The sequence below is a fragment of the Protobothrops mucrosquamatus genome, unplaced genomic scaffold (genome assembly GCF_001527695.2).
Source record: "Protobothrops mucrosquamatus isolate PMUCROS unplaced genomic scaffold, P.Mucros_1.0 scaffold_121, whole genome shotgun sequence".
Lineage (NCBI taxonomy): Eukaryota > Metazoa > Chordata > Lepidosauria > Squamata > Viperidae > Protobothrops > Protobothrops mucrosquamatus.
This window is the reverse complement of record NW_015386197.1, coordinates 257,102-277,640: the sequence shown is the minus strand read 5'-3', so window position 1 is coordinate 277,640 and position 20,539 is coordinate 257,102.

The following is a 20,539-nucleotide window of genomic DNA, read 5'->3' as shown; positions in this document are numbered from 1 at the left end:
TTCACACTCCATTCACATTTAAAAGGGACTGGTTCACACATTTTATCCATAACAACTTAGTTAGTTTTGGCCTAGCGAGTTGGGTATGAGCCCAGCTAATTGTGATTTATTCAAAAAATCCTGGCTAAGAAAAGCATTAGTCAGTGATGGGCACACCCAACCATTGCTGTAGAAGAAGAACACCCGGTTTACAACAGCAACTCTCCAGATGTCTCACAAGCTCACAAGCAGCAATACCCCCTTCTTCTTCCATTGCTCTCCTACTCAATTAGTAATCAACCTGATTGTGGAAGTAATCTACAGCCATCTTGACTAGTAGGTTGGAAAGAGAATTGTCCTCTATTGATTTATCTAATCCTCTGTAATTGGCATCTCAAACTACCATCAATACAATTTATGAAAAATAATTCCATCAATTTAATGATGCAACCCTCAGTTCTTTTTCCCAGCTAAATACATTTTCCTGCAACTTAACCTAAACTACTTTAATATGTGCACATCACTGTTACCTTTCACTTTCTAGAGGGACTCTTCTCACTGTGCAATGGTCCTACCCCATTCAAGGAAATGTCAGATGTTTTCCTCCCATCTTTTTCTTTTTCATGAAAGACCAAGTGAGGAAATAAATGGTTGTCCTGTTCTCTGAAGGGAGCTCACAGGAAATACTTCAAATCTTCTTCACAGAAGAATGGCAGAACTCTTATCACTTGACCAGAAGCAGGCATGGATGGAAACCTGGAAAGGGGGATAAGGTAGAGCCCCACAATGACATTAAATCCTTTCCTGACTATTCGGCAATATGCTTGCCTGCTTTTCATCAGAGTGTTAAGACTGCCAGTTGAGAAATATAACCTAACTTATATACGGCTTAGATGCTTAGGTTGGAATGACTTGAGGTAATAAGCAATTAGGTTTCTAAACCAACAGGCAAGCCAAGACAATGAAAGGGAGATGCTCCAGAGCCTGTTGTAATGTGTTTTGAGTGTTTTGTGTGCTTGGGTGTAACTTTTGATTAAACATAGAAGCAAAGAATGTTTGGGTCTGAAGAGGCAAACGTGCTCTGGATCTAGTATGGGTACACTTACTTTGCCATCTTTTCCAGAGCTTGCACAGTAAATGCACAGGCTCAGAAAATAATATGTTTTGAGTTAAGCAAGCATTAAGGAGGCAGCAACAGTGCAACCACATGTCACCAACCTGTTACCAACTTTTTAACACCTCCTGAACTCGTATTTCTATACGGAATTGTATATTTCTTTTAAGGAACTGCCAGCTGCTAAAACAAGTGTGCCCACACCAAGTCAAAATCCCTTTCCTGAGTCAGATCTGAATACTCCGCCCTTTTGCTAATAAACTATAGGACATTTTGAAGACTTGCCACAGTTTTTCCAGAAGTGACAACAATAACCACTTTCCTTAGTTCTCCCAAAAATCTTTTATGTTTCAATGTAAATTTAAATCCCTCCTTACCGGTATGTCACGTGACAGAGAAATGAGTCAAATATTCTTGAATATTCACATGGTTCCAGAAAGGTTGCAAATATCAAAAAAAAAAAAAAAATTGGAGAAAATATAGAATAGGAATTGTTTACCCTATCTGTTCAGGCAACTGAGGGAAGGACTATAGTAGGCTTGAGAAACGGTTTCACCAACTCTTTTCTCCCCTTCAATTTGATCGTCCCAATGGTGCTTATTCAAAAGGCAAATGGACTTTGTTTTTCCTTGAAGACGTTTCGCTTCTCATCCACGAGGCTTCTTCAAGTTCTGACTGAGAATCTCCACAGACCTCCCATTTGATTGGTCTTACAAAAAGGTTGATCTTTGGCTTTTTGCTTAAAAAAATATGTCGACAATGATCCCAGTTTTGTAATTTTACAGAGGCAACATCACTAAAGAGCTTCCAGCAGTGCTTTGAGGATCTTAGTGAAAGGAGAAATCTTGTATCTGTGTCTTTTACTTCTAGAAATGAAAATATAATAGGGAGCGAAATGTAAAGAAATGAAAAATGTACCATTATCACTGGAAGGAGTTTTAGAGGAAGCTATCTCTCTCTCTCTCTTTCTCTTTGTATTATAAATCCGTAACATTTTTACATTATACGTTTTAATAGCAACAGATTTAATCAACTCAAGTCGCAATCTTGTGCACTATTCCCTGACAATAACTTCTTCTGAATGTCACAGGATTCATTTCTGAATAAATACACACAGAACTGAATTGGAAAATGCAATGGCTCCTTCTTGAGTACAGATGTGCTTTGTCACTTGAATGTTCAACCTCTTGTGGGATCAATTTCCCAAGAGCCCCTTAAGGCACAGTGAGCCTAAGAGTTACAAAAGCCATCTCAAATTCTATGTTTTGTTCAAAGTCTCCAAATGATATGAAAACACATCTCTTCCACCATGGACAACAGCACTGCTTTAGCTAACTCTGAAGAATACATGAATCACTCAAATACTTATCACTTGAAAACACCCATGCAATTAACAAGGCTTTTTTTTCCCCTTCGTGGTATAATTATATACATTTTAATGCAATCGTCACCACTGCATTTTGTGCATTAAAATGATAGGCAGTCAAAAGAATAGAGACAGTCGATTTTTCTGACCAAGAATTCCTGAAAAATAATGATAATAGTGCAAAACCTGCTGGGGATGCTGCCTGTAAAAAAAAAATTAAAAAAGGGACGACAAAAAAAAAGAAAAGGAGAATAAGCCAGGAGGATTGTTATAATAAGTAGACAAAAGACTGATTTATCTGCTCTCCTTTCTGCTATAAAAGAAAATTAGAGCTTTTGCAATTACAACGTGCAGTTATTCGGGCATCAATAACCCCAACATTGGCATCAAGGAGTCAGGAAAATAAACGTGAACGAAGAAGAAAGAACAGCCACTGGCCTGTTCCCAAGCTTTGGAAAGGTCACTGGCCAGATTAAAAGTTCCCAAGCTTTGGCGGGTAGCAAAGTGCAGTCTGTGTGCCCCAATTGGGTCATTGCTTTTTCTCGGCCTCACTGCTAACTTGGCCAGCTCACTGGATGTGTACGGGATAGAAAAGGGCAATTTGGGGCTGAAAAGTCCACCAGGGATTTCCTCCGGAAGAAGACAAGACAGGAGGAGGCTGCTGGCATTGGCTCTGCAGCACCATTTTCTGCTTCATTTTAAACCTTTTAAAGTATTTTCTTTAATTTTAGACTCTTTTAAAATATCTTCTTGAGGGACAGGAAGATGACCAGGCCTAGAATTTGTGGGTCCCGCTGCTCTTCACAGAACACTGTTCACCAATTCCTTGTTTAAGCTCAGGGGCATGGAGAAGGACTCCGGTTCTGTTTCATCATCACTGGAAGAGATGGGGAGAAGATGCAGACTTTCCTCACTTAGTGTCACCCAGGTATATGGGATTGTATCACCCCTCAAGCAGCCTCAATGAGTTAGCTAGGGATAAAGAAAAATGTACTCCATACTATTTGTAGGGTGCTGTCTTAGTGAAGTTTGAGCAGATTAATTACCAAGATAGAACAGAAAATATCTAACTTGTATATCTGCTATAAATCTCCCTTCTGCTCGTCCTCTCAACTTCTCAAGCAAACAGGTCAGCAAAAAAAAGGGTGAATACAGACAGTCCTTGACTTACGACCACAGTTGGGACCAAAATTTCCATGGTTGTTAAGTGAGTCATTACCAATTTTAAAACCTTTTTTTTTTGCCTCAGTATTAACTGAATCATTGCAGTTGTTTATTGAACCGTGCTGTTGTTTGGTTTCCCCCATTGACTTTGCTTCTCAGAAGCTGGCTGGAAAGGTTGTAAATCATATGAACCCCCCCCCCCCCACACACACAGGACACTGCAACTGTCATAAATGCATTCTGGTTGAACTAATGACGTGCAAGGACCAGTATAAGCATTTTCCCCCAATTTTTTGGTCATTAAATGAATGGTTGTAAGTCAAGGACTACCTGTATCTACTCCGTTGCAGATGGCCTGAGATCGTAAAACGTGCAGAGCACAAAAGTTCTGAATACAGAAGCAAAGGGTGAGGAAACTGTGAGGTCATAAATTCATAATAGGGAATTTATGGCAGGAACCCAGTGTACATTTATTCAGAAGCAAACTCAACTATACAGAAGTTCATTACTGTCCAAGAAAAATGTGCATAGTCTATTCCACTGTAGATGGCCTGAGAAGAACAAAAGGTAAGTGCAGGACACAAACATTCTGAATGTAGAAGAGGATAAGGACACAGGGTGAGGTGTGCTATCTTTGGAGGGTGATAGTTTTGCAGTCTTTGGACCAACAGTTCAGCAACAGACAACTCAGCAGTCAAGAAATCTAATACTGAAGTTTTGGTGGTCAAGGACCTTTACTTTCCAGCCACATCTGGTCTATTAATGCAAGGAGAGCAGCAGTCACTCAGGTGACTGGGAAGAACCATTGAGATTCCTGACTGCCTACTGGGTCTGCAATGGTACAGAAAGCAGTAAGGACATCATTATCCATGACAACAATGTAAGTCACTCCAGATTGCCCACAGAACATTATCACCTCAACCCAACCATGGCTCCAGAGCGGGCATTACAAATGGCAATTGTCTGTTCTGCAACAATAAACTATGGCAGCCAACTTCTCTGCCTTTCCATTCCATTTAGTGCTGCTTTCACAAAGCTTCTGAAAAACAAATTTGTAAAGCACCAGTGGTGAACCAGTGGCCATGCAGCTGTTGGTAACTGCAGCTCTCAGCTGTTCCCACCCAGCATGGTCAAGTTATTTACGCAATGGATATTCTCATTTCTCCAAAAGCTCAGGGCAGCTTACATGAGGATCTCCTTTCATTTTCTCCTTATCTTTGAGGTAAGGTCTGAAAGAGAAAGAGGGTGAATGGCCCATGGCTGAGGATGTATCTGAATTAGTTTTTTTCCAAGATTTTAAATACCATACTGGTTCTCGATGAAGAGAGATTCTAGTATCATAATTCAGTTAATATATGGATAGCTATATAGTTTTGCAGCTGTAAAACATTCCAAGCTATGAACGTGACCTTACAGAGTTTTAATTATATAATATTCTGAGTTTGCTAAGCTTCATTTCTGAAAAGTGTACAGGGAGAAACATCAAACCCTTTCCTTTTAATTTAGACTGAGGTTTAACCTCTAAAGTGTAGCTATTTTTTTTTGCAATGAGAAGGGAATGGGAAGTATTTTCTTGGACAGGAACAAAGAGGAAGCTGGACAGGAGTTCTTTTTTCTGAAGCTGCTAATTGGGGAACAAAACATTAAATATACAAGGTACTTGTTACATTTGGTTAAATTTTCTGTAATATCTAGAAGACAATTAATTGCCTACACTTTGAAGGGTATGAGAATAGTAGATAACATAAAGGAAACTTCAGTAAGGGTCAGCCTAGAACAGAAACATCTCCAAAAGTAAAACTGGCACAATATAACTGATAGGTATATTATGGTTCTTCGCACATTCAGCCCACTGTTTAGACTGGATTTGGCATTTTTATCCACCTATCAAGTCCTTCCAAAAGACTCGGGATAGGCAGATGTTGTTTGATAGTGTTAAAGATATTGACACAGGTAAGCAAGCTATTCCAAGTAAAGCTGGCTTTTGCAATTGATTGGTGGTGATTTTTGTCATTGTCGATGGTATTCAAGTGGTGCTCCAGATATTTTGGGATTGCACCCAAGGTGCCTATCACTATTGGTACTATCTTTGCTATCTTTTGCCATAATTGTTACAGTTGGTTTTACTATTTTATTCTCTGTTCACAACAATGTAAAGTCACAGGCTTCAGTTCTTTCAGCTGTTGTTCGTTCATCTGATTGGCTGGTCCTAAAAATGTTGAGCAGCTGCCCTTCATAGAGTGAAACTGGCCTGACTCCTCTTAGTGGGTCAAAAGATATCCTTTATGAAAATGGATTTATACATGCTTGAGATGGACTTGATTTTCTAAATAGCCTTCCTTTTACAGCATTTGCCACTTCAGTGTCCAATCCCCAAAAGGTCTTGTTCAAACTACTCAACAACCAATAGCCCAGTAAGTTGTGCATGTCTGCATACACTGCAGCCTGTTATTATTTTACAAGCTGCAAAAAATACCACCAGAGGGGTGGCCTTGGGTGTCAGAGACAGGCCAGAGGAAAAAAAATACTGTCCAGAAAGACATTAATCTAAAATAAATAGCCTCTTCGATATCTTTCCCACACCCATTAACACAATTGACAACAACCATTGTCTGCTCCTAGATTTATATGAAAGGTCACTTAATTCAGTTTAGTAACCTATTACCTTTCTTTTCAGACAAGCTAAATAGTGGCAATGAAATAACTGCATTCCATTCATTCAAGGTATACACTGCAAAGCTCGAAAGGAAGACAAACTCCTGGAGGCAGCACGGGTTAGCAACTGAGATTGTGGAGACACTAAGATCCAAGTCCATACTTAATCATGGAAACTGAGTTGCAACCTAGATTACATATACTACTTCACTGTCATTCCATGACTTCATTCTGGCATTTGCTATCTGCTGTACTCAATACCCGAGTAATCAACAGAATGCCTCACAAATTTGCTAAAGGCTTCTCCAGTACGCTCATATATTGAACATGTCATGTTAAAAAAACTGAATGGAATCCCAATACAAGGAGAATGAATATGCCTTCATGGTGACAAACAGAATATAGAGTTTATACAAAAAAATACATAGCAATAGCACTTCAACTTATATATCGCTCCATAGTCCTTTACAGCACTCTCTGAGTGGTTTACAAATGTCAGCATATTGCCCCCAACTATCTAGGTCCTCATTTTACCGACCTTGGAAAGATGGAAGGCTGAGTCAACCTTGAGCCAGTGAGGATCGAATTCCTGGGCAGAGTCAGCCTTCTAACCACTGCACCACTCCAATTCATTTCACTATCACAACAGAATCAATTAAATCAGAGGCAGTTTGGTCTAAGAGTTAAGGCATCAGGCTAAAAACCAGGAGACTGTGAATGTAGTCCCAGTTTGGGCATGAAAGCCAGCTGGGTGATTTTAGGCCAGTCACACACTCTCAGCCCAACTAATGTCAACAGGATTGTTGTTGTGGGAAAAAAAACAGGAGGAAGGAGTATTAGGTATGCTTGCCACCTTTACTTATTTATAAAAATAATAGACTGCATAAAAATAAGTAAATAAAATCAGCAAAACTAATTCCATGTATTTCCAGCACCAATACTATGTCACCAATTGGAGTAAATGAAGACCTTTGTATATTTGGGTTTATTAACAACGTCCAAATTCTTTGGACTATCATCACAATATGGCCATTCAACAGAATCAATAGCCAGGAAAGGAAATGGGATCTGAGGACAAAAATATGTTTGAAGGAACCAGACTTCCTAGTTTCATTGCCTTCAAACAGTTCCCCATTTAAAGGAGCAGCCGTACTGACGAAGAGGGCATTGTTTTTCTACGGCAAACAGGATGTGAGAATAACCATTTAAAGTGTTCGTGTACGTATAACTGAGAGGTACATTTCATACTCTGTACACTGTTCGTTCATCTGGGCAACACAGTTCTCTTTTGGTGACTCCCAGGGTCCCAGAAACAAGATGGCTACGTTCAGTGGCAAACTTCTAAACAGGGAAGGAAAAACTCCCATCGATTATTTTACCGGAAAGAAAAGCAGTTCAACTGAAGTCAAATATGAAACTGGATGGCCTGAGAATTGGGCACACCTTGATCCACTTTTGCTTTCTGCTGATCTCTTGTGCTAACCCAGCCAAGTCTCTTTGCTCATACTTTACTACCAGGATAACATATAGAATTATGTTGAAATTTTCCTTCTAGGGCTGGCCAGAACATTTAATTAATGGTGTCTTTTTCATTACATGCACTGTTCAAACTGGCCACTGCATTCTCATTCCAAACTGGCAACAGGTAAGCATTGTTTACCAGATCAGTCACTTGGCTTTAGGGAATGCCCAGGAACAGTGCCATAGGCACAAAGTTCACTCCACCAATAACTTGCCACCATGTACTACTAGCTGCAAAGTGCTCATCCCTGTGCCCAGCGCCAGGGCCGACTTGGTTCCCTTGAAGGAAATGTCAGTGTGCTCCAAAACACAGAAGTGTAAGAAAACCTGTGTTCCTGCCCTGTGCATGTTTTACATGGCCCTAGACCAGGCATGTCAAACTCGTGATGTCACGTGACATCGCGCGACGTATCGCAACTTTTTCCCCATTGCCGGCAATGGGGTAGGCACGGTCTTAGTATGATGCATCCAGCCCGCGGGCCGGCAGATTGACATGCCTGGCCTAGACAATCGAGCAAGATACAGTGTCATGCTTTGCTTTACAATTTTAAAGAGATATAAAGCAACCTTATGTTACTCTTTCAGACGTGCTGCAAGGATAACTGTATATATACTTTGGGGCAATTAAACTTTACAGCTGCCAGGTTGGTATCAGCATTTCACCAAGTAATTAATGACGCTGGACCACTGTGGGCACAGCGTTTTACTACAAAGGAGACTGTTAAGGATAGTGATGTCGTTCAAAATAAATTGAGCTGGATGTGACACCCATAACTGTGTTGTGCAAGAGGACTCACACAGACTCCAGGGATCCTAAACAATGCAGAAAACTGTGGGTTTCCTCAAGTGAAAAGCTTCCATTCAGACAGAAATCAAAACCTGGGCCTGACGAGCAGTAAAAAAACATAAAGCAATACCAACATTCATTCATCTTTAATTTGAAACCTCCGTTTCCTCTAGACACATACAGTTCTTGTAAGATTTCTGCTGCCCATTTTCTTTCTTGCTCTAAATTTTCTGTTTGAAGGACAAGAACTGGTTGTTCTGTTGGCAACAATGGAAGTGAAGAAAGGAATACCTGACAGGATAGCCTTTATGCCCTTTTTTGCCTGGTTAGCCACTAGGCAGCAACCAAACTAAGTCCTTAGCTGCATTCCTTGATTTTCCTTCAGAGGTTTTTGTTTTTCCTCCCCATCCTCTGCTTCTCTCCTCAACCCATTCCATTTCTGCTTTTAATGAGACAAAAACCGGAGCCCTGATTTTAAAAGCAAGGTTTGATTTTCCAATTGCAGAAATACATTCCAGACTCTTTTCCTGTGAAATAAACAGCACAGGTGGAGAAGACAAAACCACCAGGCCTCTTTGCCTTTTAGGACCAGCAAAAGTGTCACCACAAAAAAGATTTTGGAGCATGGCTCACATCAGAGCATTGCCCACCTTTACTTTGCTTTACTTAAGGCTATTCCAAGAGCAGGCAAATTTTCAGCAGACGGAAGCCAAACTATTCAGATCTATGGAAAAATGGCAGAAAATTAAAGTCCCATTTCTTGATCCTCTGTAACCGGCACCTGATGGTTTGTTTGGCTATGAATTGCGCCTATCCATCTTAAAGCACCAAGAAACCTTATGCCCTTGTTCATTCAAAGGCAACATAGTCATGTTACAAAGGTAGCAAGAATTCAGAATAAGTATGCTTTTAAAAAGAAACAAAAGAAAACAAGGTAAACATACAGACATTGTTCAAATGGCAACTTCTGACCAAAAGTCTGGAAACAGTTGCACGCTTAAAGCACACAGGTAGAAAAAAAAATGCCTATGTTGGCTTCTTGATGTTCTCTGAGTTTGCTTCTCTTCCTGACATTTTACTATCAGGCTGGGTCAGCATGCTGGGTGGGGAATTCGAGAAGTAGAAGTTCACACATCTTAAAAGTTGTCATGGTTCAGAAACAATGGGCAAGGTAACATCATCAGATGATGTTATCTTGCCTCCTATCGAAGAATTAACGGAAGAGGAGCAAACTCAAAGAACACCAAAAATTAAACAGGTCAACACTGAATTTACATATATCTCCACTCTGGCAAAATGCACATATATATTGGTATTTTCCTCTTCATGGACATACATAAAGATTTACAGTCAAACATTTATAGCAATGGCAAGAATCTAGACCTCTGTTTGCTGATAACTGGGCAAGGTATTCACATTGTGATTGGTAACCCTCAAGTACCTGAATGGTGATATATCATGATTTAATAGCAAAGCTTTCGGGAACATTTCAAAACCTGAGATATAAGAAGAAATTAAGCACTCTAATTGGCAAGATAACAATTGTATACTATACTTCTTTTCAAGAAAATAAAATCAATGGAACTTGTGTATCAATTAGGGGAAAACATCAGTTTTCCAAACACAAATTTGTTTTATACTGATCTGCTTCATTAACTATATCTAGCCATAGTTTGTTTAACTATATTCTATTAAATAAACTAGAACTGTCTAGGTTCACATAACATGCCCAACCATTCACCATGGCTTACGCATCATAAGAATGCAGCAAACAAGCTACAAAAAAATCTATGGCACAGATTGGGAAAGGCTGCTAGTTGACTAACAATGGCTCTCCAATGTCTTAGGCAAATGTCCTTCCAAATATTACTATTCCTTGGAAATATCCAAAACTAAAATTACAGCATAAATATGGCCTAAATAACAGCTATATATATATATCTTACTCTAAATAACTGGAAATCCTGCGATTACCATTTTAATGGAACAGTGTTAAGATACCAAAGTATAGATAACTGTGCATACTGAAGTATACAAACAAAGAAGAAATAAGAATCCACTGGGGCATAGAAGAGAGTAAAATTTATATTTTGTCTCGCATCCCTAAAATCCTTACTACCACACCACACATAAAATATCCAGAAATCCAACTGTGAAAGAGAAGGGCCACACTCTGGCTATTATTTTATGAAATCTATCACACACACAGCACACCTCTATTTTCCTAAATAGATAACTTAAAGAATGGCATCAAGAAAACAAAGATCCAGAATGGGAGGCAATGAATTGCCATTCTAGCATTCCTCCCAATGTATGTCTCTGTTATGCGATCACATATTTTGGATCCAAACTTCTTTCCCACCCACACAGACTTGACATTGTCTCAGCGCTGCTAACACTGTAATTTACTAATATAAAGCAAGTTGAACTATGCAAACAAAGTCTGAACCCAAAAATTTAAGTAAAATAAATGCCTCTTTTCTTTATAGCCTACTTTAATTATCTCTGCCACAGCATGCAAGTGGGTTGATTTTTTTTGGTTTATTTGGTCTGCTATTTTTTTTTTTTTTACTTCCTCACTTTACAATTTGGTCACCAGTATCTCAAAAAAGAGATACTGAGTCATTCGTTTTTTCCCTCTGACTACATACAAAAGACCTTGAGATTGTTCAGGAAGCAATCAGACATTATACTGAGAGATAGATATTTTCGAACAAATATTCTTTAGGGCAGTCAATAGCTTTTGCTCATCCCATACTCTTCTTTCTCCCTCTCCCCTTCTTCTTTTGTAAATCCAGAAGCATAATTTCTATTCTACTAAAGAGGCAATAATCAACTGTTTCCTAAAAAAATCTTACCGATTTCATCTCAAATGGAAGGAAAAGTGCTTCTTAAATCTAAACTTTTCTTCCCCAAACATCCCTAAAAGGTTTTTTTTTAACACTGATGATGCTACCCTGCAAACTGCAGGCACAAGAGGAAAAGAAATTCAGTTTTGCACTGCTCCCTTATTCTTAATTAGATTTATTCTCTCCTACTACTAATCACATGTAAATTCGGTTTTAATCCTATCTTAAATTGCTACTGTCAGAGCCAGTGGTGAGTACAGACATCCAAGTCCAGTCCCAAATATGTCTCCTCTAAAACAAGCTCTGAGTCCAATGGGACTGATTCTCAAGAATGTATGCACAGAACTACAGGCTAAATCAATATTTATAAACACACTGCCAAGATTATCAAAACATTAAGTGGATAAAAGGGGGTAACTAGTGTATACAAGCATTGGAGGAGGAAGGATTTTTCAAAAAATCTTATTTACTTGGATTCAGCTTACATCTGAATATTCAAAACCTCTCCAAATGTGCTAGAGACTCACGTTTGCCATAAACACGGATGCTAGATTCACACGCACTTTCACCCACATGCATACCCCCCAGAGATACAATCAATGACCCTAGGAAAACTAGTCTTTAAAAAATGCAAGCAAGCGCTAATTTTACTACACAGGATATTAATGGGCTTTTTAAAAAAAAAAAAAAAAAATCAAATGCTCTTTGGATACAGCTCTGCCTTCCCATAGAGGTTCAGGGTAGTTACAGTCTCCCGTTCTTGTTTATTGTGAAGGCTTATACATATGCATTACGAATAACACCTACACGCCTACACACACAGTTGCACTCATTCACTGAATAGAGCTCGAATTTCTCATTTGTGCGAGAAGGCTTACTTTGGGGTGGCAGGCAGCACATCAACCGCACCACAATCAGCAAGAACTCATGAATGGGCAACCTCTTAGATGGTGCTGTGTCTATAGGTGTGTATTTTCCAGGCATTATGCAAAGGCTCCAGAAGCCTGCTCCATTCTTGTGGCACAAATCTGTGCATGATGTGTGCGTACGCTTGTGTACCTAACTAACTGGGACCAGACCTCAGCTAAAGGGGAGGACCTCAGCAAACTCCTTGGTGCAGTAACCACCAACGCAGCCCCCACCCAGTTGCCAAGGAAGGCACAGCCAAGGCCACCGGGCTGCTGTTGGCTGGAGAGTATGGCTCCTGCCGGTTGTTAAGGAAGCTGACCAGCAGAAAGCTAAAAGCAGCTTCCTCCCGGAGGGTAACGGGGGAAGAGTTTCCCCGCGGGGAGAACAGTAAGTGGGACATCATTCATACGTCCCACATCGGGACGCCGCCTATTCTGGTGGGAGCCCCGATTTCCAACTTCAGCGGGGAAGAGGGATGGAAAGAGGGGGCTTCCAGTAAGGAGAGGGGGTCATCCGTGCTCTCTCTCTCTTCCCCCCCCCCCGATGAAGTGCCTAAACTCCAGGGACCTAAAGGGGTGAACTAGGGACGGGCGAGGCAAGCTGGAGCCAAGAAATGGAGAACTGGCCCCAAATTGGACGCGGTGGAGGGGGGGGGGAAAGGGGGAGAAATGGGCAAACGGAGGTCTTCAAGATTGCAGTGAATTGCGGGCGCTGCTGTCTCGGGATGCCTCCGATCTGCACGATTTTTCGCCGGGTGTCTTTTGCCTGCGTCGCCTCCTTTTCTTCACCTTCCCCCCCCCCCCGAAGAAAATCTCGGTAGCTAAACTTTTCACCTCTCCGAGAGGGACGTCGCTGGTGGAAAATGACATGACAATCTTCGGCGGATCCGTTCTGCCGACGGGAAAGGGCGACCGGGGGAGTTGAGTCACTTTCGCATTGCGAAGCGACTCCAGACCTCCACCCCCCCCCCGCCCCCTCCGCTCGCTCTGGTCAGTCTACGAAGACCGCGTCTTCCCAAAGCCAGCTTCCCTCTTTAAAAGCCTCCGGGGCTAAGAGCAGGGCGCCATCCGGGCTTGCAGAATCTCCTCCTTTCCCTTTCACCCCCCCCCTCCCCTCCCCTCCCCTCCCCACAACTTCACAGCAGAGCAAGCCGCAGGCAGGCGCAGCGATCCCCGAAAAATAATTTACAAGCGCGCGGCAAATGCAGAAAAGGGCGAGCGGTGGGGGCAACCGGAGTGCCACGCTGCATCCCCACAGCCACGCACGCACCTCGCTACCTTCTTGTCCTAGCTCAGGCTCTGCTGCAGTTCTCCCCAGCACACACACACACACACACACACACACGAACACACACACACCTTCGGCGAGCTCCTGCCTACCTTTCCTCTCTTCCGAGGCTCGGCGTACCAGGGAGGAGCTCTCGCCTAACCAACACGCATTCAGCCCGAGCGACCCCCAGCAGACAAACGCTACAAACGCGTTTGCAGCTCTTTAAGAAAAAGCGAGTCTTCTCCATCCCCGCAACGACTGCGCTGCTCTCCCTCCGCGCCGCGCTTAGCTGTGACAACCCCACGCGGTTCCTTCCATTCCAGGTTTTTCCATTTCGCGTCCTCCCCTCTCGCCGCCGCGAACTACTATGCTGCTACACACGCCCTTTTTGTCCATTCCAAAGGCTGCCGGTTTCCTCTTTGGGCACTTTTTTAATTGCAAAGGCTCCACACGTCTCATTGTCAACTCTTCCCGCACCCAGCCAGCCAGCCAGTCTGCCTGCCTGCCTGCCACGTTTTTCAGGCAAAGGACTGAGCCAGTTTTCTCCCGAAGCCCATTTCCCCTCGCGAATCCTTTTCAATCAGGCAAAAACGCCCCTTCTCTCCCGCCACCCATCCCATTCCACGCCGCTGTGTGTGTGTGTGTGTGTGTGTGTGTGTGTGTGTCGCGCGCTCTCCCTAATTTACGATCTTCCCCATCACACACACACCCCAAATAACAGCAGTGTAGCGGCAACGATCCCACCCAGCCAAAGAATCTAGCAAAACTCCGCTTGGCTCCCGCAGGCGAGCCATAAAATAAATAAATAAATAAACCACGGAAGCGGTCTCGCCGCGTGCTGGGGCTGCAGAGCTCTCCCGGCACAGCCGCTCAGGCTCCCCCCCCCCGAGCGAAGAAAGCCTGGCGATCCCCGGGCTCCGCGCGCCTCGCTTCTCTTCTCACCGTAAGCCGAGGCTCAACGAGTCGCCCCCTTGTCCGAGGCGCAAACTATTAAGGAGCCGAGCTGGGCGAAATACACGGCGATGCGCTCCCCCCCTCCTTTTGTAATCACCTTCCCTTTCCCCCCCCCTACACAAAATTGTAGGCACGCATACACTCACCCTTACAAATATTTAAAAAAAAAACCACCGGATCCTCGGAAGAGCAAAAGAGGAAAGTTGGGTGGTGTGACTTACAGTTTGCATCGGCGCTTGGTTCGAAGGAGCACAGCCATCATTACATTCCACGCCAAGCAGCCCCCCGCTGCCACTCGGGGCTCGGAGCCTTGGCCGTGCCGCCGCCGCCGCTGCCCAGCATGAAGGGAACTGTGTGGAATGGAATGCAGCGCGGGGTTCCAATGGAACTCCAGCCTCGCTCTGACTTCCCGGGGAGACAGACTGAGACACACATTCAAAAGGGCTGCTGCTACTCGGTTCTTCTCGCTTTCGCCTCTAGAGGGCGTCCAGATCTGTGCGTATCCGCGCACGAGAGGAGGAGAGAAGAGACTGAAGAACAGGAGAAGGGAGGCCCAGATGCCACAAGAGGTTGGCGCCTTCTTAAAAGGGTAACGCCACCACCCTATTCCCTTAAAGCGGTAATGCTCGCCTAGGTGAAAGAAGAACCGGACGGGTGACGGACGGGTGAGGGAGGGAGAGAGAGGGAGGGAAAGAGAGGGAGGGGGGGGAAGGGTGGAGAATTCCGAACAAGCGCAGGTCGCTGTTAGGACTTTCCAGTCTCTCCTTAGTAAGAAGAAGCGGGACTACGCTCCCACTTTAAAAAGGAGGCGAGCCAGAATCCCATGTCAACAAATCCCATTGGAATTTCATGCGTAGAACTTTTAGGTAAGGCTGGTCAGAGAGCAGCCAAAGAAAAGGCGATGGCAATTTGTTGTTCTTGTCGTTGTTGTTTTTAAAACAAGTGCGGCATAAAGCTTAGAACTGAATGCGAAAGCTTTTTCGCTCGATACGGAACCGATTTTAAAAATGGCTCTTTTCTGTGTTTTATTCCTCGTTAATAAGATGCTCAGAGTGATGTATTCCCTTGAAAAGACGCTTAGAGCAGGAATTACATGTATTTAATTTTATTTATTTATTTCCAAGATTTATTAGCGGGCTGGTATCTAATAGCTCTCAGTGTGGCATATAATAAAAACAGAAATAAAATCCGGAATCCATATAAATCAAATGAAAAACAGGCCAAGAAAACAATCTGTTAAAAGCAGCAATTAGTTATCATAGCATACAGGATAATTCTGTGCATGTTTACTAAGAAGCGAATTACATTACGTCCAATGGCAATTATTCTGTGTGCACAGAATTGTAGTTGGTTTCATTTTGCAGAGCAATTATGTTGCAGAGCAGTTGATTTTGTTAAAAACCAAACCTTAAACTTTCATTATGGGTGCAACCCTTTATCAAATCCCTCCAACATAAGGCAGGGAAACCTGCATTCCAGCCACCCCCCAGCAGCCATTCTTTATAATATGGTACACCTGGGGCTTCTCCCCTTACCCTTCCCCCTCCCCCCAATAAATCATTAAGCCATCGCCCATTGATTTTTACAAAGCCAAACTAGGCTGAAATCCAAAGCACGTTTCCTGGAAAGCAAATTCTGTTGAAATGGGATTTTCTTCTCTTTAGAACCAGGACATAAAAGAGCAAGGGTCAAAGAGAAGCAATTAATCTTGCAAGTTCTGGTATTTCAAAAATGCAAATGTTTTTTCAATGCTCATATTTTCCATCAATACAGAATAATCTCTTTCTATACAAGCTTACAGCACCAACAACAGGTAGGAGTCGGAAGCTTTTCGCTGGCACCAAACTCATAAAATATGTTAAAGATAAGTATTGTATTGCACTTTATGCATGTATGTACAATTTAGGACAGCACGCACTCAGAAAAAAAGCCTAGTGTGACAGCAACTAGTATTACACCAGGGTGTAATGCTGTCCTAAGTAACATAACATATATGCAGCAAAAATTATATTTATGAAAATATCCACATTTTCCAACCTGGTGCCTTCTAGATATGCTGGACAGATTCTTTAGTTGATGTGAATTATGGAAGTTAACCGATCATATGTAAAAAGCACCAGTTTGGCCAGATATTCATGCATTGTGAAGGTCAGGAACCTAAAATATGTATTCACTTAGAAATATGGAAAGCAGTGAACATTGTATTCTGCCTCTGGATTACTGTACACAGTAAATGGTAAACTTCAGAAGCCATCTCCTTCTGGGCTGAACCTCCAAGTTTCTTTCCCACATGCCAGTGGGCTGCTTGTAAAGACTATGTGGCCAAGCTGAACTGATCTGTCTGAATTGGAACAGAGGAAAAGGTCTCTTACTTTAGAGATGCTGTTTCTGGCAAATAATACGTGCAGGTTAAACTACAGAAGGTTTAATCTTGATTGTCCCATTTCTCTTCTTATAACACCATTCTCTGAATTTTAATATTCTAAAAACGACAAAGAAATCTACCTATTGTTTCAAAAGTATTCTAAATTTATATCCCCACCCCCTCCATAGTTCAGAGGAAAAGATTCCTTCCAAGAATTGGTATTCAACAGCTATGATTTCATAAAATGTCTAATGGATGTTGGGAACTTACTGTACCTGAGAGTCACTCAAATGATATTAGATGATGAGTGATCAGGTTGTTTAACTCTCCACTTGATACAATGCCAAAAAAACCTTATCACGTTTCATTCCAGCTTCTTCATTGAAAATCAGTCAAGTATGAATCATCCGTTCATACAGCAGATTTGTTCCAGAGTTTGCCCCAATTAGATGGGTATTATTGGGGGGGGATGAAGGGGGTGGCCACAGCTATTGTTCCATAATTGCCAGTCATCTGGGCCAAGCTTTTAGGAAAGATCTACTCCAGTTGCTCTGCAGTACCCAAGTAGCCAATGCCCTCCATGGTAGGGAGATTAATATTAACTAACCACGTTGCTGTAATAAATGTCTGTCCATCTAAACCGAAATGCTGGTTCTTACTTGTGCTGTCATCTCCATTATCTGTTATTTTCATTTGAGTTTTCACTGTTTTGTTTTTGCTCTCCTTGTGGCAGTTAGATTCATATCTGATACTTTGGTTCTTAACTGTGTTGCTGAGATGATTAACCTTTCTGCGTGTGTTCACATTCTCTACTGTAATAGCTTTCTATGCAGATTTTATGATTCTAGGATACTACTTATCTTCAAGATCACCAGCTGCCTTCACAAAGTCCAATATCCAGCCTGGTTAAACCGATTTCGCCTCCATAAGAATAGCAGACTGAGGTCAGAGATGTTGGCTTCAAATCTCCATTTAACCATGGTGTCCCTCGGATATCTATTTCTCAGCCTAACATCTTGAGCTTCTTGGATTTTTTTCTTCTTCTTAAAAATGTAGTTGTGAGTGTGAAATGGAAGCTAAGTTACAAACATGTTCTAGAGCTCTTTCCAAATTTGCACAAAGGTGTTGAATGGTAAACTCTGTCTCAACAGATCCAGCCAAAGTTTGCACTGTCAGCTTGAGCAGCTGCCATTTTATACCCTCAACCCACTGTTTCTATACTGGGCATAAGGAGAAGGGGAAAACAACATGGTTTTCAGCTGCTCGCTCTTGTCTATTTGGCCAATGGATGTGGAACTTTTATGTTTCAGAGCAATCCATTCACAATGTTTCAGCAGCACTATGGTCACTTAACAAGGAGATAACATTGTAAGTAAAAAATCATAAATGCCATAAAAAAAGATTGATTACCAATTTCACTTTATTATTTCTCCTTTAAAAGTGCATTCCGCGCTGGCCACTTTTATCTTCTCTGTTCTTTCCCCTCCCTCCTCTTTCTTTCCCTCTTCTTATCAGTTCAGAAAGGGTGTTCCTATTGGTGGGCAGTTATTCTTGGATTGGCCTTTTCCTCTGGGCCTTCATAGTTCTATTTCCTCTGCTGAGGGAAATTAATTTGTCTCTATCTCTGTTTATTAGTCTGCACCCTGGCATTATAAGGTTGATCATTTCTTGGAAGGATGGGAGGAGGAATCCCATATAATCAGCAGCAGCAAAGGCTTTTAGAATACTGTTGTGGCAACACAAGCCCTTTTCCAAGAGTAAAATAAATACTCAAGAAAAAGTTAAGAATGTCAAAGGTAATGTATTGCATGTCGTGCGATTGCATGTAATAGGGTTCTGTCACTTCAAAAAGAAAAAAAAGCAAGGAATTTGGAGTGGGGAAATAGCAGTGAAGGAATGGAGGGGCTGGAGTGGGGAAAGCTTTAATCTTCATTTGTTGGCTCCTCTTCCAATCATAATCACCTCTCAAACAGCTTTTATCCTGTGGATGCCGAGAGCACGTTAGCCCCTAACAACCACTAAAATCAGGGTTATTTAAAGCTTCAAACCACAGCACAACAGTTGAGCTGACATAATATGCTAATATCCTAAGCCATAATGAGCATATGGTTTATTCAGTAGCCACTGGGTAAGCAAGCTATTCCTGGAGAGAATCTGATCTATTTGGTCACCAAGAGTCAAGCCCACCTGATAGCACATAATGAATCAATCTATGGCTTAGTATGAGCCCAAACACAAAGAAAGCTTGGTTGAATGCTGTAGGATTTCTGAATAAATATGGGATTGCAACAAAATAATTTGCAACAGTATAACTGAGCAATGTCCTATAACAGTGGTGGCGAACCTATGGCACGCCCTCTCTGTGGGCACGCACGCCATGCCCCGGAGATGGCAACCGTTCCTCTTCAACCAGCCGCCCGCTAACTCGCCGAGGTCCCACGTGGCCAGATTCATCCCAGCACGGCTGGTTTCCTTCCCCCCGCCCCGTCCCATCCCTCTTGGCCTCGCATGCTCTCCTTTTCCCAGGCACGACCCACTGCATCGCCTCCTCAGCTATCAGCTGGCCATCCAGCTCAGAGGCGGCTTCCCTGAACTGCAGGCTGCAGAGCCCCAGAGTGTGCCGGTTGAGGGGCCGGCAGGCTGTGGCTGCTGACGGACACTGTCGGCCCCCATGCGCTCACTGGCCTCCGTGTGCGGGGCCGACGGTGTCAGGCAGCAGCCGGCCCGGCCCCTGCCAAGCCTTGCCGAGCCTCCTACCCACCGCCCCACCTGCCAGAGACCCCCTGGATCTCCCCCAACCCTGCCCAGCCCCCACAGGCGTCCCTTCCCACGAGCAACATCGAGGTGACCACACCCGCCCAATCTGCCATGACCACTACAGCCATGCTCACACAGTGGCCCACGCCCACCTGGCACCCAGGGATAAATAAGTGGGTTTTGGGTTGCAGTTTGGGCACTCGGTCTCTAAAAGGTTCGCCATCACTGTCCTATAAGCATCCTGGTTGCAAGACAGGATGTTGGTGCTCTTGATGTATTATACGAATCTAGGAAAATAGTTGGCAGCTATTTAAAAATGTATGCAAGAGGCTTCAGGATCAGTTCTGATATTTTCCTTGATTGATTGCTTGGTTGGTTGATTGAGGACCAAATTGCTAACAGCACACCCCACATTGGCCCATTATGCCATGAGAACTTGGGAAATGCTTTCTTTTCTCCATCCATACACCAGATGCTGAAATTTCTTGAGGTTAAGAGGAGCCTCCAATAAAAACAGTTACAGTATTGTCAAATACCACCTTTAATTAAAGTTATTATGAAATCTATAGCTCTGGATTATATTAACCATTCCTGCTGCAAATGTGATTGTAAAATAGCAAAGATGGGGCACAGATACAGTAGATCAGGATAAAAAGAAAAGCAAATTATGCATTCAAGGGACGCATACCAGAAGAATCACCAAGAACAGCAAAAGCTGGTTTTTCATTAGCTCAACAATCAAATAAATGCAAGCCATTAATTTTAGGAAATATCTCCAGTTTTTAACTCTTAGTTTAGAAGTTTTTTGGCCCCAGGGGAGGTTACCCTTCTTGTTATCCAAAGGTCAGAC